Below are 24261 nucleotides of genomic sequence, written 5' to 3' on the forward strand. Positions count from 1 at the left end.
ATGAAAGTACTACATATAGTGATGGGTCTAAAACTTAATATGGATGTTGAAAATTGTAAGAATGTTAAGTATAAGGTAACTCTGAGGGAAAAAAGTAGAAAAATCAGAATATTGTTTTAAAAATAAGGCTTATACAGCTATGTGTGTAGGCCCTAGCCTGTATTCCCAGTGGCTCAGAAGGCTGAAGCAGGAAGATCGCAAATTTAAAGCCAGCATCAGCAACTTAGCGAGGCCCTAAGCAACTTAGTAAGACCTTGTCTCTAAATAAAATATCTCAATAGCTTGGAATGGGGTTCAGTGGTTAAGCAGCTTTGGATTCAACCCCCAGTACAAAAAAAAAATTAAAATAAGGCTTATAAAACTCATTAGAATTGACAGAGAATTACTACATTTAGCCGTCGGGCATCTGTGCAATAAGAAATAAGGATCATAAAAAAACTGAAGCAAAACAAAAAGATTATTTGCCAGAAGATATAAAAGTTCTAATATAGAAAAAAAATGCAAAAAGTTAACATTTGTCATTTGGATAGCTTTGATTAAAATCAATGATAATGCTGTTTAAAATTACTACTTAAGTCTATATTTGCAAATATTGTGTGATTACTCAATAAATACTTGTTCCAAGGGAGTACAAAGATATGGGTCCAATAAATAACAATGAAACTAAAGGGAAGGAAGAGAAATGATACATTTCCTAATACCTTTAATGCCTAGCTTACAAATGTCCTTTTTCAAATATATAAGTACAAATAGATAATGTAGCAAAAGAGATAAAGAGAAGGTATGGTTTCAAATAATTACCAGACTTTCCACTTAATTTTTCAAAAGAAATTAGATTGACAGAAGTATTACAAACAAGGTTAGTAATATTTCTACTGAAGATTTTGATGCTGTTGCAGACATTCTTAGCTATCCACTATTTATTCTTCTATACACTATTTATTCTTCTTTGCACTTCCCTAAGAAATCTCAATTACAACACCTTCTTCTTCACCATGGAATAATTGTGACAATTCCACTCTTGTCAGAAGCTGGTTCAGGAATGGATCTCTGAATCAATTATGGTCAATAAGTTAACTAGGAAAAGTTTGCTGAAGTTTCTAGGAACATTCACAAAGAGACAATTATACATTTAAGAAAGAATATTCTAAATAATATTTGCATTTGACACCTGGACCTGAAGAAGCAATCCTAGCACTGTAAGCAAAGCATACCTGAGAATAAGGCCAACATTCTTAGTTAATAATAGCAGACAGGAAAAAAACAAAGACTCCGGGTTTCTTGATTATAGCACTGATCTAATGAATCAAGACTACCTTCAGACTTCTGATGTTTCCTAATTGAAACAGTTGTCATTTTAAAAAAAAATTCACAAATTATAATTGAAGAAAGAAGTTTATATATAATAAACTTTATAGCATGCCCCCCAAAATAAAATGATTAGTGGTCTGTTACAACTCCTACCTGGCTAGCTATAGACTGGTTATTCCTTAACTTCATAACACATTTCTACAGTACACACTAGAATTTTTGGCACTCATTTAAAATTGTAGAGCTAATCAATGGAGAAACTTATACAAAATAATTGCATTGAGTGGCAGGAAGCAGTGGAAAGAAAAATATGGAAATGGTAAAAGTTGACTATCCGTTGACTTTCTGCAACATGGATTTAATCTCCAAAGTTTTAACACAGTAGTATAAGAACTTATTAATGCTATGGAGGCAACCACCAAGAGAAATAAGATTAGAAATTTTTTTTAAGTAGTTGCATCTAGGGGTTAGGCTAGATATGGATAATATGGGATAGGGGACTTCTACTTCTCTTTATAATCCTATAACTACTTTTTGAAAACCTTGCACAGGTACTAAAACATCATTTAAAATACTGTGTAAAAATTACATTTATGTGGGGCTGGGGTTGTGGCTCAGTGGTTGTGGCTCAGTAGAATGCTTGCCAAGTATGTGTGAAACACTGGGTTCAATTCTCACTACTGCATATAAATAAATAAATAAAATAAAAGTCCATTGACAAATAAAAGATATTTTTAAAAGTTACATTTACATTACAATTACCAGTGAGGGAAAAAAATGTTTCAGGGGCCATTTTCAAAGACAGCCAAAGAACCATAAAATGACAATTTTTAATAGCTTGGAAATGAACTGACTTAACAGCACATGGTATGAAAGTACTTCTATTATTCATTAAGAAGGAAAAGGAGCTCTGCATAGTGCTGCATGCCTATAATTCCCTGTGAAGAGGCTGACACAGGAGGTTCTCAAGTTCAAGGCCAGCCCCAGCAACTTAGGGAGGCCCTAAGCAATTTAGTGAGATCCCATCTCAAAATTAAAAATTAAAAAAGACTGCTGATATATTTCAGTGTAAAGCACACTTGGGTTCAAACCCAATACTAAAAAAGGAAAAAAATGGAAAGTAGAAAACGAGCAGATACACAAATATGCCCATCTACAGGATTAAAGGGCTAAAGGTACACCATTTACCAGATGAAAATATCCTTCTTGATTAGAGTAAATAAAAAGGATGTAAGACAGAAAAAAGATTGAGGCAACATGGCGTTGTCCTGCCTGCAGGACAAAGCTGCCAGCATCTCCAGACTGCAGCAGTCCTGTACAAGGGCCTGCAAGTGATCTCTTGCTTCCTGTAGCGCCCCTCTAGTGCTGACCAATATCCTCCGGCTGGAGCTGATTGACCTTGAGGCTCTGGGGACTCCTCCAGGAATAAAAATTTGGTATGCCTAGAAGCAGATTTTAAAGGTGGTTGCTTTTCACTACACTTTTCATCATATCATCTGATCATCTTAAACACCATGGCATCAACAGCATTAAAATGGGTGATATCAGGGGCTGGGGTTGAGGCTCAAGGGTAGCGAACTTGCCTAGCATGTGTGAGGCACTGGGTTCGATCCTCAGCACCACATAAAACTAAATAAATAAAATCAAGGTATTATGTCCATCTACAACTAATTCAAAATTTTAAAACTTAAAAAAATGGATATCAAAGAGAACTTTCTTGAAGTATGTATCTCCAGTTCAAAACAGAGCTTTATCTGGTGTTTGCAATAAATATATTTTCTTCTCTTCCAGATGACTATAATTGCAAGTACACCTCACTTTGACATCTGAAGGCAGGACAACAGTATGCTATCACCCTTCAGTGGATATCCCCCATATGAACACACACACAACCTATCCCTCAACCAAATCCTGTGCACAATAATAACAGTAATGATCAAGTGCTAAAAACCAGATAAGAAGAAAAATATGAACACTTTGAGCAAGGACCCATAATAGAAAAACTTAGTAAAATGTTCTTTACTACTACACATCGTTGGTATCCTCATGGATAGTATCACAGATGTTTTAAGAATCTGAATCTGCCAAAAGACAGATGATATTGAGATTCCTGGGAGAATCAAAAAAAAATGTTATCTGGTGTCTCATTTGCATTTGCCATTTGAGAAAATGCAATCTGGTGTATTCAGTAATGTTATATAGTAAAATAATAATAAAATAATTTTTTCATATGTTAAAAAAAAAACTTTTATTTGTGGCTGCATTGGGATTTGACATTTGGTAAGGCTAAAAGGACAACAACAAGGATAACTCAAGGAATGGACAAACCATTTACCTAATGTCCATTTAACTTCACTGGTAATACTGAAGAATTCAGTCTCAGTGCCGTTGTAAGGTGGCACAGCATGGCTTCAGACAAGCAGGAACTTAAGTATTAGAATTTTCTAGAAAGAACTATCTTGTGCAAATTAATAATATACATTGTAATTCTATAGGGTGACCAAGGAACTAGTCATATCCCCCTCATCTCTCTCATATACACACACCCCTTAGGAAAAATCTTATTGACTAAAATAGCTGTTTTGATGTTACAAAAGACTGACATAATCCAATAGCATTCTACCAACTGTGCAGTCTTATTGCCATGTTGTATTTAATAGTTGATTGTTTATAAATAAAATACTTTTTAATATATTTAGTTGTAGATGGACAAAATACCTTTATTTTATTTATTTTTATATGATGCTAAGATAGAACCCAGCGCCTCCCATGTGCTAGGCCAGCGCTTTACCATCAAGCCCCAGCCCCAGCCCCAGCCCCAGCCCGTATAAAATACTCTTTTTAAAAAACACACATGCATATTTTAAGGAAAATAAAGATTATTCTATTAATGCCTACCCAACACATAGTTATACTGCAAGAACTCCATCTAGTGATGAACCAAAAACATAGCAGGTACATACTTTTAAAAACTTACAAATTACTATATATGGCAAATCAAAACAGTAAAGTAGCATTCTAAAAGTAAAAGTACAGAGGTACAGACCCAAAATGGGACACCAACAACTACAAAATGTTTTCTGGAAGGATTTTCAAAATTTATATGATCTAAATTCTTTGTTTTTTTTTTAAACTGGTTAATTGCACATTCAAATGAAAAATTCTTGTTTAAATCATTGTTTGCATTACAATAACTGAGTATCAGAAATACTTTCATGATATCAACTATTTTTTTTCTTTAAATATTATTTGTAAATAATATTTTACAAATTTTCATTTATATGTGATGCTGAGGATTGAACCCAGTGCCTCACATATACTGGGCAAGCATTCTGCCACTGAACTACAACCCCAGCTCAAACTATTTCTTTTAATTGGCATATTTGAAGTAGACATCAAGAAATTTAAAATATCCCTTTGGAAATTAAAATTATAAAAAATACTTAAATAGTAACAACACTGTTCATATCCCTCACATGCCATCTCTCTTTAAGAGTAATTTTAATTAACCTCAGTCTTTTCAGTAGGTCACAGTACAACCTTTGATATCAGAGTTTAGTATGGATGTACTCTTGGATTCTTTCTTTAGTAGCTGCATTTAAAAGATAAGGGATATGGTCAAAATCAGGGTAAACATCAAGTAAGTGATTTAATTGTATATATTTAAGTAACATATTCAATGTTCAAAGAACCTGGCTTGCTATCTACTATAAATAACTGCCAAATGACATTGTCTGTCTCACCTATCCTTTTCACCTATTTAAAACGCTGAGTGTTTTAAAATGTAACAGGAAGTATACCTGATATATAGTATATATATAGTTACATTCTTATAATTACATTTAAAACTAGTATTGTATTTTTAGGTTTTTTTTTTTTTTTTTTTTTTTTTTGAGAAAAAGGATAAAGAAGGTTTACTGCTTTACTAGCAAAGGAGAAACACAGGAGACTCTCATCCCAGAGGCTGTGATTCTCTGTATTTTCAATTTTATTAGACTTTAAATAGTCTTCTTTTCCTGGGTGATTTCCTCTATTAAATAAAGCTGAACCTGGATAATTGACAGTATGTACTAGGGAAATCTAAGGAAGTAGCATCCTGATAATTGGACTTTTAATTCTTGTTAATATAGGTGGCACATGAGTAAAAATCTAAAATAAGTGATTTCTCAATAAACATACCAATAGACTCTAAAAATGAATTAAACATTAAAAGTTCATTTAAGTTCTAATATCACCTTCAAAGAATAGTATCATCCTTGGGTACACTTTTATATATTCTACAGGCTAAATAAGTAGATACTGAATCTATATAATATCTGAACAAAATAATCTAAAACAAACCCAAGATCAAGGAGGAAGATATGAAGGTACCATTTGCAAATTATGATCAGTGGGTACATGGGTGTCATATTATTCCCTATATCATTCTTATTACTTAAAATTGCTCAAAACAAACATAAACTTTATAACATTTCTCCAGTTCTTATTGACACTGCAATTCTGAATTTAAAAAGCAAATTTTATTTTATACATACACAGGTAATTTAGTTGCCACATAGCAGTACATCTAGTAGAGGATACTAGTATATGTGATAGTAGAAATGTACTATAGTCACACTCAGTAGCAAACACCCTGTAATCCCAGGTTCGGGAGACTGAGGCAGGAGGATTATAAATTCAAAGTCAGCCTCAGCAATTTATCGAGGCCTAACCATCTTAGTTGAGAACCTGTCTCAAAAAATAAAAAGAGATGGGATGTGGCTCAGTGGTTAAATGCCTCTGGGTTCAATCCCTGGTACCAAAAAAAGAAAAAAAAAAAACTGTGCTATGGTAGCCACTAGACACCATAGTACTGAACAACTGAAATATGGCTTATGAAATTAAGAAAGTAAATTAACTTTATCTGATATTTAACTCAATTAATGAAGAATTTCTAAGTATAGAACAACTTGGTTTTATGAATTTTCTTTTTCTGTCAGTAAACTTCATGAAATTTAAATTCAGATCAAGTAGTTCCAATGAAAATTTAACATCCCTACAGAGATGAGCTCTAAATGCAAAAGTAAAAAATGGATTTCAAAGACTTAATATGAAAAAATAATGTAAAAATATCTCACTGATCTTTACATTAATGTTTAAAAGATAATGTGTCAAATATATTAAAATTTATTTCGTCTTTTTGAGTTTAAAAGTAAATTAAGGGCTGGAGTTATAGTTCAGTGGCAGAGCACTCGCCTGGCACGTGTGAGGCAACGGGTTCTATCCTTAGCACTGCATAAAAATAAACAAATAAAATAAAGGTATGCTATCCATCTACAATTACAAAAAAAATTTAAAGTAAATTAAAATTTTATATGTTGTTCACATAATATTTCTAATGGAGAATGTTGGGCAATATTTAATGTAGCTATTTCCTGATAGATAAGTTGTTCCCATTTTTGCATTCTTACAATGATGCTCCTGTATGTCTTCCTGTGCACATATTTAACAGATACACTAAAAGCAGAATTCCTTTTCATAGGGTACTCACCATAGCATATATCCAAATTCCTGTTCATGGCACTTGTGCCAATTTGCACTTTGTCTTTTGTTGTTTTTACCAATTTGCACTCTTATTAGTTCCTATATTACATTCTACCAACACTTGGTAATGTCCAAATAACATCTTTAATTTGTGCCAACTTGATGGGCATGAAAAGGTATTCTATTGTTGTTTTAATTTGCATATCCCTGATTATTAGCAAGGCTAATGTATTTTGGGGCCATTTGAGCCCAGTGGATTTCTACATTCACACCTGAGCTTGTTTAAAATCTTAAATTTTAACCCCAGTAGTGGAAAATCTAGAATCTATAATTTAGCACTCAAACCACATACATGGGAACATCTCATATATCCAATTCTAACTCACATGTATAAACATAATTAAGGTGAACACTCATTAGAGTAGAGTGAAGTTGTTTATTTTTCTAAATTTGATGATATTTAAAATCAATATATTAGAGATACAGCATCTGTAAATTGTTCTTTTTTTCAAAGGCAAACTATGATTCTTTGGTATAAAATTTAGTTTTTATTTTTATATATCAAAGTGTATCTAACATTCCTGTAAATTTTTCCAGGTGGAGGGGTGGGTAGGTAGAGGGAGTGAAGGAGTGGTAAATACCTCAAATTTTTATCTTCGAATCATTTCATTAAAAATGTTCTCCTTGCTTAATTTCAAAATCCGATTTAAATACAGTTCTACTGCCAATTAGGTTAAACCCAGGTTTTTTCAAGTGGTAAACACCACCATTCCATTTCTAATTTCTCTATGCATTTTCATTCCAACATAACCCTCAGACTTTAAAATGACTCTCACTTTCATATGATCAAGTTTTCTGTAGTCAAAGATCCTCCAAACAAAAATTAAACAAAGAAAACATGGAACTAAAAATACAATTAATAGTTTAGACTTAACAGACATATACAGAATATTTCATCCATCAATGAGCAAATACACTTTTTTTCTCTGTAGAACATGGACAGATCCTTCTCTAAAACAGACCATATCTTACGCCATAAAGGAACTCTTAGCATATACAAAAAAAAATAGAGATAATACCCTGCATTCTATCAGATCATAATGGAACGAAAATAGAAATCAACGATTTAAAAAAAAATAGAAGCTATTCCAACACCTGGAGACTAATTAATATGTTACTGAATGACAAAATGGATAGCAGAAGAAATCAGGGATGAAATAAGAAAATACTTAGAAATAAATGAGAGCACCAATACAACACATCAAAATCTCTGTTACACTGTGAAGGCAGAGGTAAGAGGAAAGTTCATTGCATTGAGCTTACTCATTAAAAGAATAAAAAGTCCACAAATAAATAACCAAACATTACATCTCAAAGCCCTAGAAAAAGAACAAATCAACACCAAAAATAGTAAACAACAGTAACTAATTAAAATCAGAGCTGAAATCAGTGAAATTGAAACAAAAGAAACAATTCAAAAAATAGACAAAACAAAAAGTTGGTTCTTTGACAAACTAAATAAAACTGGTAAACCTTTACCATACTAATGAAGAGAATGAGAGAGAAAACTCAAATTACTAAAATTCATGATGAAAAAGGAAATATCACGATGGACACTACTAAAATATAGACGATAATCAAACTATTTTGAAAATTTATACTCCAATAAAACTGAAAGTCTCAAAAGACATTGACCAGTTTCTAGAGACATATGATCTACCCAAACTGAATCAGGAAGACATACACAATTTAAACAGATCAATTTCAAACAATGAAATAGAAGACATTATCAAAAGCCTACCAATTAAGAAAAGCACAGGACCAGATGGATTCTCAGCTGAGATCTACAAGACCTTCAAAGAACTAACACCAATACTTCTCAAATTATTCCATGAAAGAGAGAAGAAGAGAAAAGAACCCTTCCAAACTCATTCTATGAAGTCGGTATCACTCTGACATCAAAACCAGATAAAGATACATCAAGGAAAGAATGAAATAAAACCTTCCACAATAAACAAAAGTTAAAAGAATTCACAACTAGAAACCCTGCACTAACACTTTTTTTAAAAAAAATATTCCATGAACATGAAATGGAAAAAAAAATGAAAATCAGCAAAGGGAGGAAATATACTATAGGAATAGTCAATCAAAGGTGAAACTAATTCAAATTAATAAGCAGAAATAAACCAAAATGACTGGGAATACAAATCACATCACAATAATAATCTTGAATGTTAATGTCCTAAATTCATCAATCAAAAGACATAGACTGAGCTGGGGGCTGGGGTTGTAGCTCAGTGGCAGAGCAATCACTATCATATCAGTATGGAAGTTCCCCAAAATACTAGGCATGGACTCACCATATGACCCAGCCATATTTATCCTAAAGAATTAAAGTCATCCTAAAGCGATACATGCATATCCATATTTACAGCAGTACAATTCACAACAGCCAAATTATGAAACCAGCCTAAATGTCTATCCACAAATGAATGGATAAAGAAAATGAGGCATATATACACAATTGAGTTTTATTTATTTAGACATAAACAAAAATGAAATTATGTTAATTGAAAGAAAATGGACGGAGCTTGACAACATAATGTTAAGCAAAGTAACTTTGAAGATCAAGGGTCCTGTGTTTTCTCTCATATGTGGAAGCTAGAGAGAAAAAAGGGAAAAAAAAAAGTGTGGGTGTATACAAGGTGGGGGAGGGGATGTCTCTTGAAAATTGAAGGGAGGGGCTGGGGATGTGGCTCAGCGGTAGCGCGCTCGCCTGGCATGCGTGCGGCCAGGGTTCGATCCTCAGCACCACATACCAACAAAGATGTTGTGTCCGCTGAGAACTGGAAAATAAATATTAAAAATTCTCTCTCTCTCTCTCTCTCTCTCTCTCCTCTCTCACTCTCTCTTAAAAAAAAAAAAAGAAAAAAGAAAATTGAAGGGAGATTAGTAGAATAGAAGAAAGGGGCCAGGGGAAGGAAAGAGGGGAGCTGAAGAGTAAATACCAGAGAATATTAGTCAAACTGTTACATTGTGTGTGTATATGAACATGTAGCAACAAAATCCACCAGTATGTACCACTATAATGTAGCAATTAAAAAATGTGAGGGAAAATGTGAAGTATTAATCACAAAAAACCCATACACCAAATGAATAAAAAGGCTGAGGATATAGCTTGATGGTAGAGCACATACCTAGAATGCAAAAGTTCCTATATTCTATCTGCAGTACTGGGAGGAGAGGACAGAAACAATCATCTAAAGCTGGAGATTCTCCAGCTAACACAACACAGAAGAGAAGATAATTTAAGTACAGACACACATTAATTTAACCAACTTATAAGCAGAAAAAAATATCTATGGTACTAAAGCCTTTGTGTTGGACAGACATTCCATAATATTTAAGGGGCTATTATCTCCACTACTAACTATTATTAACTCCAATTAAAGTTGCCTCATCCAACGATTTAAGAACCAGTACTCTTCAGTTCTATAAGAGCCATACTCTGGCGCCTAGGAAAAGTGGTAATACTATATTTCCTAGTCAAAAACATAAAAAAAAGAGCTCTAGAATCTTAATCAAATGCTCTTTTGAGACATTTGAGAAAAACAAATTAACCCTATTTCTTAAGAAAAGAGAGAAGTGATTCAATAACAAGGGTACCACAAACAGCAGCATGAGCAGGACATGTCATGCTACAATTTTACATCATGGTAATAAAACAATATTTTATACCACAAGTAAGTATAGATAGTATGAAGAATGCAAAGTTTATATACATTTATAAACTAAACCACAACACTTTAAAAGAATGCACTCTTACTCACTACTACTTCAGTAAAGTCATCTCTCCATATCCTCAGGTGATTGGTTCCAGGATGATTATGGATACAAAATCCAAGAATGATCAAGTCCCTTACTTAAAATGACACAGTATTTGCATATAACCTACACACAGCCTCCCAAATACTTTAAATCATCTCTGGATTATTATATATCTTGTTACACAAGTAGTTGTTATATTGGATTGTTTAGAGAATAATGACAAAAAAAGTCTGTACATGTTCAGTACACATTATTTTTCTAAATGTTTTCAATCTACAGTTGATTGAATCCTTAGGTACATAAGCTGTGGATACAGAAGGCCAACTGTATTTTGGTAGATTTATGAAAAATATTTTGTTAAGGGCCTGTAATCTGTTCTAAATTTTTTAAGACTAAATTCTTTCCCAATAATAGTAATATATGTTCAGAAGGTAAATATCAGATTATCTCAATTCCCTAGAAAAATGCCTTCACTAAATTAAGAAGTAATTTTCCCTTGAATCTTTTAACAGGTAAGAGAAATTCCCATGGGATCACTATCTTACTGAGTATCTTACATGACAGTTTTGGGGAGAAAACTTGTCTGTTGTTATACCCAAACAAGATTACAACTCAATATGCTTAATAAGCTTCTCGTTCATTTGCCAAGAAACTCAACCATGTTTAGTTTTCTACTCTACTAAATGATCTCATATCTTGTGTCTACTACATCTATTCATAATCCTCTTTTTTCAACACTAAGTTTTTTTAAAAACTGTATTTTTAATTACCCTGTTTTACCTTGTTCTTGATTTTACAAAATAATGAAAATTCTCTGTAGAAACTAATTCTGTGTAGAAAAGGTTACACTCTTAATATTTAAAAAACAGAAAATATCAGATATTCAATCCAGTAAATGACTGAAAAAGTTGATAGCATTTAAACTTTTGCAGTTGGAATTATGTGATATCTCAAAAGTATCCTTTTTATAAATTAACACACAATACAATAAATTGTTAAACAACAACTATATTCATTTGTGCCAAAGGAAGTAAGCCATAGATTAGATAATCTAAACTAAAAAAATTAAATATGTTGCTCTTAAACCTGAAGACAAAGCCTAAATTTATCAAATGGATATGTGGCAAAAATCCTTTGCTTATAATTAACATCTATGAGAGCTTCCTACATGGTGAGACATATTTCAAAGCATTATATCTGTTATTTAATCTTTTCAACCTTTGTGAGGTAGTTGTTATTATACTCCTTTTGAAGATGAGGAATCTAAGACATAAAGAGGGCATATAATTAGCTGAACACAATATACTGTCAGTGTATACACACAGTCTAGCTCTGGAGCCCATATCTTCATCTTTCACTGATTTCACTGAATGAAATAATTCTTGTATCATATAAACCTGACGTTCACTGTTGTCACCAAACCTCTACCTGCTCCATGAAAGATATTTAATAAATGCTGGCAGAATTAAATTCTTAGATATTTTTGCCAGAAAAAAAACAAACCAAGGTAAGAAAAATAGTGGAGAAAAAAAGCAGAAAGTATTTTTAAAATTTTTTTATAGTTGTAGATGGACAGCATGCTTTTTTTTAAATGTGGTGATAAGGATCAAACCCAGTGTCTCACACATGCTAGGCAAGTGCTCTGCCACTGAGTTACAGCCCCAGCCCAGAAAGTATTTTCACATATGTAAAGTTCATATATTATCAAAGTATGCATATTCTTCCTATCATGTCCTCCCATTTCAAAATACTATGTGATGAAATTTAGCAGATGTCTGATGCAGATATGATATACTTTGGAATTAATAACCAATTTCTAGTCTCAAGAACCAATGTATTCATTGGTTTTACTAGTACTAGTATTATTTTTAATTATTTATTTTTATTCTGTTAAATAAATGGAATCATTCTGTTAAAATACAAGTCAGAGACATGACCAAAAGTAAGCTTCTGGATTCTTCCAAACCATACAATCAATTTAACTAAGCATTCTAGTACAAAGTGTCTTTAAAATACAGATAAAAGATAAGTGGTACTAGAGCATATATCCTTCTCTCATGAAAACATGTAAGAACCCTTAAAAATCCTTAACATTCACAGTCACTGAAGTTGTGCTGCTGTGCTATCCTACTTCTGTCAATAAAATTCCAGCAGAGAGGCAATTATGGAGATAAATCAATAGCATATCATTACTTTGGATGCGAATATCATGCTCTTCACAGTCATCTCGGCATTGTTACTGAAATACATGCCTGACAATGGTAATAGCCAAAGCTTCCAAAAACCAAGTTCTCAAATATTACATGAATAAGAGTTCAATCATCAACAATGCTGAGGAATCTACCCCCTCATATTGATGTCACTGACTTATTTCTACATCTTCTTCAAATGAAATAAATGAAGATGAAAAGATTCTAAGAAAACATTCTAGCCCCGCTATAACATATTCTATTTCCAAGAATCATTCCAAGCAGGCTTTAGTAATTATGTACAGTCCATAGACTATTTATTAAGCAAGTTACTTGTACTGGGTAAAACATCTAATATTATGCCTTTTAAGTATCTTTGTGCTTGCTTTGGCAGGACATATACAAGACGTCAAGTATCTTTAAAATTATTTTTCTAAATTACCATTTATTTGCCAGCACACAAAGATTTTTCTCTTTTCATGGTGATCTGATCCGTATGGCCTGAGTTTTCCTGTCTCTTAGGGTCTATTTTCCTCTATTACTACTTCTATTAGCTGGATATCAGGCCACTGGATATGGATTTTTTTTTTTTTTTAAGATCTTGGACTTCAAGGGCAACAGCATTCTGCTATAAGGCAATCTGTTCAACTCAAACTGAATAGGGAGGTTCTCAGACTATCCAGTGTTTAAAGAGTAATCAATATAGCTAATCAATTGTAATTTAAATTTTTCAGGTATTTGGATAAGGTTTTGGGGAAATTTCTGAAATGTTTTCTTTGACAGGTAATATAATTTGGTGGAGGAGAATGATACAGATAAATGGCTACCTTTTAATCATAATGAAAGAAGAGACAGAAAACAAGCCCACAGTAAATCCTAAATCCAACTTTAACCAGAAGTTTTAAGTATGCGTCACAAGATTGCTTCCTCAATCTCTGCCTTTATCATGTTTTTTTTCTGTCCTTGATGAGACATCGAGACAGTAAGTAGCAAAGTGATGAAGGCACACCTCTTTAGGTATACCATAGACTGGATAACAAAATGCTAAGAATGATTGCATTGATATGATTTTTGTTTGTTTGTTTTTAGCATGGCCTATCTTGATTGATATTCATAATTAATCTTGTAGAATAGATATGGCAATTTTAACAATACCATTTTTACATTTAATCACATCTTCTGGCTCCTAATCCTACTGCGATGCATTGAGTTTAATATGCTTTTGCCACTGAACTCCAACAAATCTCACACACTCACTGTACTATCATTTCAGGAAATTTTCACAACTAATAACTCTATGTTTGATGTTCAGATTATAAATGAATAAAGGTGCCTTTTATATGTTAAAATTTAAAACATAGTGGGCCAGTGAAAATTTTACTGGATGGTTCAAAAAAAATCTTTATAATCGAGTAGAGTCCAATACTAAAAGGAACTTTAGACTACAAAGCAATACTCATAATGGAAAAAGAAATTATCACCAAGTTGTGCCTGATGACAAAACCAGTTACTGACATCCAGAATAGCTTCACTTTAAACAGTATTTATCAAGGAACCTCAATCATTTTAAACTATGTTCTGTATGATGACCTCTGAATGTAACTCAAAATAATAATTCCAATCTGTCAAAAATCAACTATAACATCACTATTTCAACATCTCAAAGTGTATTGTCAGGATAAAATGGCATAGCTAGTCCAGAATCTCTGGTCTCTGAAAGAAAGTTTTCCTGGAAAACGTCTTGCTTCAGTTTTAAAATATAATTCTCTACTAGTTTACACTTGAAGAAGAAGCTATATGCATTTTCAGTTAAAAAAAAAACTTTCTAAACCATTACAGGTTCTATCATACATAGTCAGAAAGGCTGTATTACATAAAAAGAAGCTGTATTTATAAAATGGGTTGTACAGTTTAATTTAAAAAATACTTATTAGTTTTTGAAAATGATGTGACTTTTAGATAACCTTTTTCATGTGAATCATCACAACCAAGTATTTACGACATGGACACAGGAAGAAAAACATACTTCACTGGATAAAATTGTAAACAGGTGGAAAATGGATGATCAACAGAAGCAGGTGCATACAGCTTCTTTAAGAAATGGGTAAACTGACAACTTTTTAAGATAGAACTGCATTTTTTAAAAAAACTAACAGTTGAAAAACAGGATGTGTTCATGTTCCCTTTAAATACTTATGAAAAGCTGAATAATGGTCCCCCAAAACATCAAGGTCTTAAATATCGAGAACCTATGAATGCTGTTTTATTTGGCAAAAGGCATTTCACAGATGTGGTTTGAAATTCTGAGATGGATAGAGTATCCTGGACCATCTAGGTGGGCCCTAAATGTAAATCATAACTGTCCTTACAAAAGGGAGACAGATGAAGACAACTATATCAGGAAGGTGATATGATGAAGCAGAGGGGCAGAGTTTTGAAGATGCTATGCTGCTGGCTTTGAAGATGGAAGAAGAGAGCACATGAACCAGAATGCAACTCTAAAAAGTGGAAAGGCAAGGAAACCATTCTCCCCTAGAGCCTCCTGAGGAAGTACAGTTCTGCTGAATCTCCTCGACTTTAGTGCACTGAAAGACTGTTTTAAGCTTCTGACCTTGAGAACTGTAAGAAAAGGTATTTGTTACAGAAGACATAATAAATTAATATAGTAGAGGCAAACCTTCACCCAGTTAACCTTCTATTAACTCATTAACATTTACAAAATGAATTTATTCCAAATTCTACTAAAAATATGTTTCTAATCAAATCTCAAATGGTATGTTTCTTTAGTAGTGACAGAATTACTGGGAGCAGTATAAAATTTTAATAAAAGCAACTTTATATTTATTAAAGCAATTTTAGGTACCATGCCAACCAAGCATTTTAAACTGAAGTGTAATTTGATGAAAGTTAAAGCTCAAGAATAAAAAATTATTATCATAGAACAAGTTACAATAGTAACAAGAGTAGTTGAAAGGGTCCATTTTCTTCCCATTTCACTGAATATCAAACCAACATGTTATCCACAAGTAGTGTTGTTACAAAAATGAAACAGGTTTTAAGGAAAAAAGGGAAGAAACATTTTTTTTAAATTCCTATTACATGTAAACGTGGGTGTGTGTGTGTCCTTAAAACAACTCAATATAAAAGAAGTTGGGTTTAAAACAAAACAAAACAAAATATTTGTTAGAAGGTGGGGAGAATTTAAATAATGGCTGAAGTTCACAGGTAGTAGTGATTATTTCTGAGATTCAAATCCAAAAACAGGATTGTTTCATTATTCCCAAAGAAAAGAATGATATCTAGTCATTAAAAATCTAAATGTGATTTACTTTTTTTCTTTACTTCTGAGTAACTCAGTGACTAACTCAAAAATATCATAGTATAAAATCTTTACTTCTACCATGCTAGCAAAAGATATTCTATTTTCTCTTTCTCTCTGCAATAGGCATTTTTACAATTCCATATAACTACTAGAAAATATACTTATTTCATTACACTTTTATACAAACTGAGAAGTTTAACTTTCCTAATGTAAATGGACTTTTTGTAAGTCATAACCCTCCAATATGAAACACAGTATCATTATCTCATTCATTCCTTCAACATATATTTCTTGACTATCCTCTCTTTGCAAGGTACCATTAGGCAAAATGGCAAGTAAAATAACCTTGTCAAATTTAACAGTCTAGTGGGGATGTAGGATACACAACTAAATAATCAAAAGTTCTAATTTATGGTGTCATGAAAGAACAATGCAAAGAAACAGGAATACAAAAAGATACTTAATCATCACACCATGTTCTACTTGTACCACATAAAGAATAAGGTAGTCTATATAAATGATTAGTAATCATTTATGGTGGATATCTATCTTAAATAAGCTTCACATTCTCCATTTTTTAATGGCTTTTACTATCATCACTTAGGTATGGAATGATTATTGGACAGCACTTTTAGACTTTCTAAGTAAACACTCATAGCACCAGTTGTCTCTTTTGTGGCAATTGTCACAATACAACTATATCTGTGCAATTACTTAAGGTCTATTCCCAGACTTTGATGAAGTGGCAGGGACTAGATCTATCCTTCTACCTTAAATAAAATATGAACCAAATACACAAAATAAGTTTTCAGACAATGGACAATAGGCAGCATAGCATAGCAATCCCTGAGAGAAGGAAAGCAACTTTGCTTTATAAATATTCCTTCTCACTTACCAGAGAGGATTTCTTTCCATGTCCACAGCACAGGGAAGGGAACCCTAACAGAGTCCTGAGTTTAGGACAGGCTTGAAATGGGAGAGGCATAGCAACTAGAAATCCCAGGACAAGAGTATTAGAGAAGAGGGAGCTGAAAAGCTACATAGAAAGAGCATTCTAGAAATCTATAGAAGGTCCTTCTCATTTCCTCAGCTGAGTAGTAAATTCAGTGAGAAAACAATCTGAGGCCCAAGAAGACCCAAAAGAAAGAGCAGACAGAAAAAAAACTCAAGCCTTACAAAAAGTAAAGAATGGTTCATGTTCCACTCATCCAGAGAAAAGAGATAATAGCACACTGGATAAGGTATTCACAAAAGTATTTCCTCTATAGTAAGCTAAAATTAGCCATAGAGTGAAGGCTGCTCTGGTCCTGCACAACACTGCTTAAGAGCAAGCCTTGAAAAGATGATATAGTTTCCAAGTAACTTAAGTCCCAGAACAAAGTACAAGAATATTTGAAAGCATGCAAAAACAGCACTGAATAAAGGATAATTCTAAATATCCAACATTTAATAGATAATTAAAATACAATCCATAATAAGCAAAACAAAAAAAAAGAATCAATAGAAATATATTCAGAAATGATGTATGATAAATGAGACAGACTTGTGGTCAAAGTCATTAGGTAGCTATTATAACTATAGTCCACTATTTAAGAAGGTCAAAGAAATCATAAGCAGTTAAAAGACCTAAACCTATAAAACAGCCCCAGATCAATTTCTTAGAGATCTAAAACTGAAAAATACAATGGAAAAATTGTTAAATAGCAGATTAGACACTGCAGAAAGAAATGAAATTAAATTAAAAAATTAAAATTTTAAAGATATAGAAATAAAGCATTTAAAAAACTGAAAAATAGAGTATCAATGTGATTACTATGGAATAATAATAAGCAGCTTAATCTCTAAAGGTAAGAGAATAGAAGAAAATAAATGAAAAAAAATGATAATACTGATAATTTGATAATATTGAAAGGCCACAGAATCAAAAGCTCAAAAAACAGCTGGACATGGTGGCACATGCCTATATTCCAACAACCTGGGGGGCTGAGGCAAGAGGATTGCAAGTTCAAGGCCAGCCTCAGCAATTAAATGAGACCCTGTCTCAAAAAAATAAATAAAAAGGGATGGGGATGTTTTAAAGCACCCCTAGGTTCAATCCCCAGTGTCAAAAAGAAAAAGAAATATATATATATAAGGATCCACAAACCTCAAGCACAAAAAAACATGAAGAAAATTATACCAAGGACATCATAATCAAATTGTTTAAAATCAATGATAAGTCTTAAACACAGCGTTGGGTTGATAGAGCACATTCATTACATATAGAAAAATATGAATGGTAACAGATGTCTCACTGGAAACAATGCAAGCCAGAAGACAGTAGAACAAAATCTCCAACGTGCAGAAGGAACAAAACCCCACCAACCTAGTATTCTCTATTTAGCAGAATATCTTTCAGAAATGAAGATTAAAATTAGGGTTATGGAAATATCTTGAAACTAAACAAGTGGTAATGGTTATATAACATTGTGACTGTACTAACTACCATTGAATTAGACACTTTTTAAACGGTTAATGGTTAATTTTATGTTGCATAAATTTTAGGTTGCTATCAGGATCTATTCAAGGATATGAACAGCAACAAAAAATAGTAAATGTGAATAAATGTATTTTTTATTTTAAAATCTCTTTATTAAAAATTAATAATGTATGAGATTTATAATGCTAGAAGTAAAAATAAAAAACATAATAATAGCAAAGGTAGAGGAATGACACTCTACAGTTAACTTTCCATATACATAAGTTGCATATTCATGGACTTAACCAACTGCAGATTGAAAATACTTGGGGAAAAAAATGCATCTGTACCCATTATTTTTTCTGTTCTTATTCCCTCAACAACACAGTACAAGAACTATCTGCACAGTGTGTACACTGTAGTATTATAAGTAATCTAGAGATATTTAAAGGGGGTGGGGGTGGGGATGTAGCTCAGTGGTACACAGCTTACCTGGCATGTGCAAGGCTCTAGGTTAAATAGTCAACACCACAAAATAAAGTATGTGGAAAGATGGATGTGGGTTATTTGCAAATACTGTGCTATTTTGTATAAGAGACTTGAGCATCCATAGATTTTGGTATCCATGGGTGATCCTAAATCCAAGACCCCGTCACGCCCTCTCCCCCCTGCACCATCCATGGATGAAGGATAAATGTACTATGCTAAGATTCGTATTGTATTTAAAGTGGTTATCATCACTTATGTGACTGAAATGAGTTGAAGATGTTTATTACAAACCCTAAAAAACATTGAGAGAGAGAAAAAAGGAGATAAAAGCAATCATAACAATATAATCTAAAATAAGGCAAAAGAGCCTATCACAATGGTGCATGCCTATAATTTCAGTGACTTGGGAGACTCAGGAAAGAAGAGTCTAAGTTCATGCCCAGCCTGGACAACTTAGCACAACTTAACACAAAAGAGGAGGGAGGTGAACGAAGAACAGATGGGACAAAGAGAAAACCTAAGATAGTAGATTTAAACACCAATGTACCAACCGTCATATTAAATGTATATAATTTAAACATTCTCAATTAAAAGGCAGAGATGGTCAGGTTGGATAAGAAGCAATAACCAACTATATCATACTATAAGAAAATCATTTTAAATATAAAGACACATGTATGTCAAAAGAAAGAGGATGCAAAAAGATATCTTGCAAACATTTATCATAAGATCTGCCCATCCCCAAATTGTAAGCTCTATGAGGGCAGAGGTCATGCACATTTTGTTCATCTTTATATCTCCAATAACCTGCAAGGATGCACACAGTATTCATTAAGTGAACAGAATCCATTAAAAATTATGAGAACTTCTGCAAATTATTATGGTTCCCAGATTATAATGTCATCATTGCTCAAAGTTTTAAAAAACTATTTTCATCTGACACTATCAACAGCCATTCTTCTTGCTATTTCCTGCTGCCTTGCCTCTTAAGAAACCTGATAACCTATCTTTTTAGGATTGTGTCAAAAGTAAAATAATGGTTCTAAGTGAAGATCTAGTTAACTTTCCTTGAGCAAAGGTATATCTACTAGGCTAGTACATGAGAGTACTGAGTAATTCTTAGCATCAGGCCTTCTTCTCCACATAAATATTTTAAGGACCAGTTGGAATTCTCTTGCCACTCTTGAACGGGATGCTAGAGGAATAGAAAATGGATTTCTGGTTTTGAGGTTTTAAAGTATGGAAAAAGTAAGCAGGAATTCAGCTATATAAACTGTCTTTTTCTACCTCATCTCCAACAAAATTTATACATACACTTTTCTCCTGTCCACTCTTTCCTCACCCTAAACTGAGCAGTAGGACATGGAATATGAGGAATTAAAGGACTGACTCCTGGTATTTTGAGTCTGTTCCCTTTTTCTCACAAAGTTTGGAACATGCTTTTATTAGTGCAAATGTGGTATAAAGTGTTTAGAATTATAAGTCACAAATAATATATTTTTCTGGGTGCAGTGGCACACACCTGTAATCCCAGCAGCTTGAGAGGCTTAGGCAAGAGGATCATGAGTTCAAAACCAGTCTCAGCAACTAAGTGAGGCCCTAAGCAACTCAGTGACACTCTGTCTGCAAACAAAATTCAAAAATGGGATGGGGATGTGGCTCAGTGGTTAAGTGTCCCTGGGTTCAATCCCTAGTACATCATCATCATCATAATGCACTTTAATATTTAACAGATACAATGCTAGGTACCAGGTCCTGACCCTCAGACTTAAAGAGATAATTACAAACTATGTGAGTGTTGCCAAGGAAAATAAAGAGCTGTGAGAAAGCACAGAATTAGAATGGAAGGGATAATTAATTTAGGTTGACGAGTTAGCCAAAGAATTAGAATCTGAAAGAGTGTTTCTGGTTCAAGCAACAGCATACATGTGGCAAAGCATTTTCTCCAAAGATGGCTGCAACAAGATCTCTCTAGTCCCTCTTCTAGAACCTTGCCATCTCCCTATCAAGAGGTAGAGTCTATATGCTTTCCCTTTAAACCTGGGTGGGCTTTTAGTAACTGCCTGGACCAAAATAAGGAGGTAAAAGTGACTATATATTTGAATCTAGGCTGTATTAGGCCAATCAGCTTCAGTCTGGTTCTCTTAGAATACTCACTCTTAGCACCCAGCCACCATGCAGTAAAGAAAGCCAACTAGCCTATGGAGAGTAATCAAAACCCCTAATACCAGCTGAATGCCCAGACAAAAGTCAATACTAGCTTGCCAACAACATGAGTGACCCAATTAAAAAGAACTCACAGCCCAACAACTACATCTCTGCTCTATGACATGTAGAGCAGAGATGAACCATTCTTTCACAAGCCATGCCCAAACTGCAATTTTGGAAGCTAGATAAATGGACTGCTATTGTTTTAAGATCTAAATTTTTGGACAGTGTGAATATAGCAAGAGATAATGAAAACAATGTGCCAAGATCTTGAGGCTGGCAAGAGCTTGGTAGGTTCTAGAAATTGAAAAGTACAGTGTGCTTGGAAGACAGAGATCAAAAACAACCCATCAACATAATATCAACAACAATCACAATAGCTAATATTTAGTATTTACTGTTACACAGGCATTGTTGTGAATGATTTATAAGTTATTCAAAATTATAAGCCTAATGGTACATACTACTAGAACACTGTTTTATTCATGGGAAGAATGAGGCATGGAGCAGTTAAGTGACCTGCCCAGGATCACAAACTCAGTCTAGTTCAAAAGCCCATGCTATTAAGAATGCCACATTGCCTATCAAAGAACAGAATGACAAAATGAGGCTTAGAAAGGTAAATCAAGCCCAGATCCTTACAGACTATGGCAGGAAGTTTAGGTGTTATGAGCAACAGGGCACTATTGCAGAGTTTTAAGCAGGGTAGTTTTTAATTCGATTCATTTAAAAATAATATATATACACATACATATGTATGTGTGCATATATGAGTATATGTGTGCATATATGTATATATGTGTGTATATAAATAAAAATCTGGGTACATGGGGAAAACAGATTAGATCAACTTAAAAAAAAGAGAAAGAGAGAGACAGACACACACACACACCAAGACATATACGTCCCCTCGTGCAATGCAACAGGCAAGAAACAGACCACACAGCTTATGATGTATTCTTGGATAAAAAAAATAAAATCAAACTTGAATTTGATCAAGCCTAATCTAGCTACAGGTTTACTTGTAATAGAGTAGAGGATCATGTTAAATGACACCATGAGTTTACACCTGCCAAATCCAGAATGTTCAAAATTGTACAGGACAAATTTGATAACAAGAAGAAAAAGTCAGGGGAAAGGAAGAGGCTGTTAAAGTTTTAAAAACATACCCACCAATACAATGTATGGTCCATATCTGTAAACTAATTTGAACAATCTAATGGTAAAAACAAATTGATGAGGCAATTAAGAACTTCCAATCCTGATTAGATATTAAGGAATTCTTAGGGTTTCTTTTTTTGGCATAATGGTGTTGTGAATTTTTTTAAAGAGCCTTTATATCTTAATGATATATATTCAAGTATTTACAAGTAAGATTTATGATACCTAGAAGTTGTTTTAATAAAATATGTAGAAGGACAAGCAGTAATACAGATGAAACAATGTGAGTCAAACAATGTGAGTTAATAACTGTTGAAGCTAGATGATGGATGCATAGGTGTTAATCATATGATCTGCTTTAGGTTTTTGTATGCTTAAAATGTGTCATAATACAAAACTTAAATTTAAAAAAAATTAGGAGTCTGTAGAAGCTTCCAAAATTCAACTAAAGTGAGGCTGTAAACTCAGACAGAAATGACAGGATAATGACTAAGTGTAAAGCCTCCTCCAGTATTTTGCGTTTTCCTTCAGGTAACCCAAAAGCAGATAACTATGCAAATTAGAACAGGGGAGTTATGAGAGGTGTTTAGGCAGTACCTCTAGTACTCCCAGTGGGCAATGGGGTCCTGATGTATCCAAGTGTCAGGTAAAGATAAATGCATAAAATTAATATAACACAAGATATCCAATCAACTATCCTTATTCATCAGGCAAATTCCTCATTTGGCTTCCACAATAGCATTTTTCCCCATGGGAAAGAATGACTTAATAATAAATTATCATTCCAATTTATACATCAGTCTCTAAGATTTTACACGGTAAATCAGTCTATAAAGCTCCAAATCAAACACCTTAAATAAACAATTGGTAAGCTAAAAAGCCCACACTGTGCAATGTGATGACCATACCATAATGCTGTCAACTTTTCACTATGGATCTTTCTTTAATTGTAAATTCTTCACATAGTAGTAGGGCTATCTGGTATTACTAAAATATACACATTGATAATAAGTAGAAAATAAATGTTAAATGCCTTAGGAATAGTAACCATTCACCAAGTGCTTATTAATATATCAAGCTCTAGACCCTCTGAATACATTTCACCTAAATCTTCAAGCTGGAAGGAGCACATGCTCTCATTTTATAGAGAGGAAAATGATGTTAAGATCAAGATCTCACACCAATGTTGAGAACTGAGCCAGTATTCAAACCTACACTTTATGCTAAGCCAAACAACCCCTTAAAATGTTGTAAACTAAATCGATTCTTATGTGTTTGCAGTTACCAAAACCAAAATACAATCTCTATTGAGTATATGTGTAATAACTTGAATACCTAGCATGCGCCAGACATTCTCTTAGGATTTGAGGGGAAAATACAAACAGGAAACAAATCAGACCCTATTCTCAAAGGGGTTCCATCTTGAAAAAAAAAATTTTAATAGAAGATAATTACAATACAAATAAAAAGTGATAGGCTGGGGCTGTAGTTCAGTGGTATAGTGCTTGCCTAGCACGCGTGAGGCACTGGGTTCAATCCTCAGCACTGCATAAAAATAAATAAATAAATGGGGTAGGAAAGATGGTGGAATGAGACAGACATCATTACCCTAAGTACATGTATGACTGCATGAATGGTATGACTCTACCTCACGTATGAAGCAAAAAATTCTGCTCCATTGTGTACAATGAATGCAAAAATTCTGCTCCATTGTATATAATGAATTGAAGAGCTTTCTACTGTCATGTATAACTAATTAAAAGAAAGAAAGA

General features: G+C 33.3%; 1 protein-coding gene and 1 pseudogene across 1 annotated transcript in view; one reads left to right on the forward strand and one right to left on the reverse strand.

Annotated features, from left to right (window-relative positions):
- The window catches only part of Homer1 (homer scaffold protein 1), a 127725-nt gene that overhangs the window by 82932 nt on the left and 20532 nt on the right, over positions 1 to 24261 (reverse strand). The window lies entirely within an intron of this gene.
- On the forward strand, positions 2826 to 3410 carry LOC113185932 (large ribosomal subunit protein mL42-like; annotated as a pseudogene).

This window comes from Urocitellus parryii, chromosome 1 (assembly GCF_045843805.1).
Source record: "Urocitellus parryii isolate mUroPar1 chromosome 1, mUroPar1.hap1, whole genome shotgun sequence".
Lineage (NCBI taxonomy): Eukaryota > Metazoa > Chordata > Mammalia > Rodentia > Sciuridae > Urocitellus > Urocitellus parryii.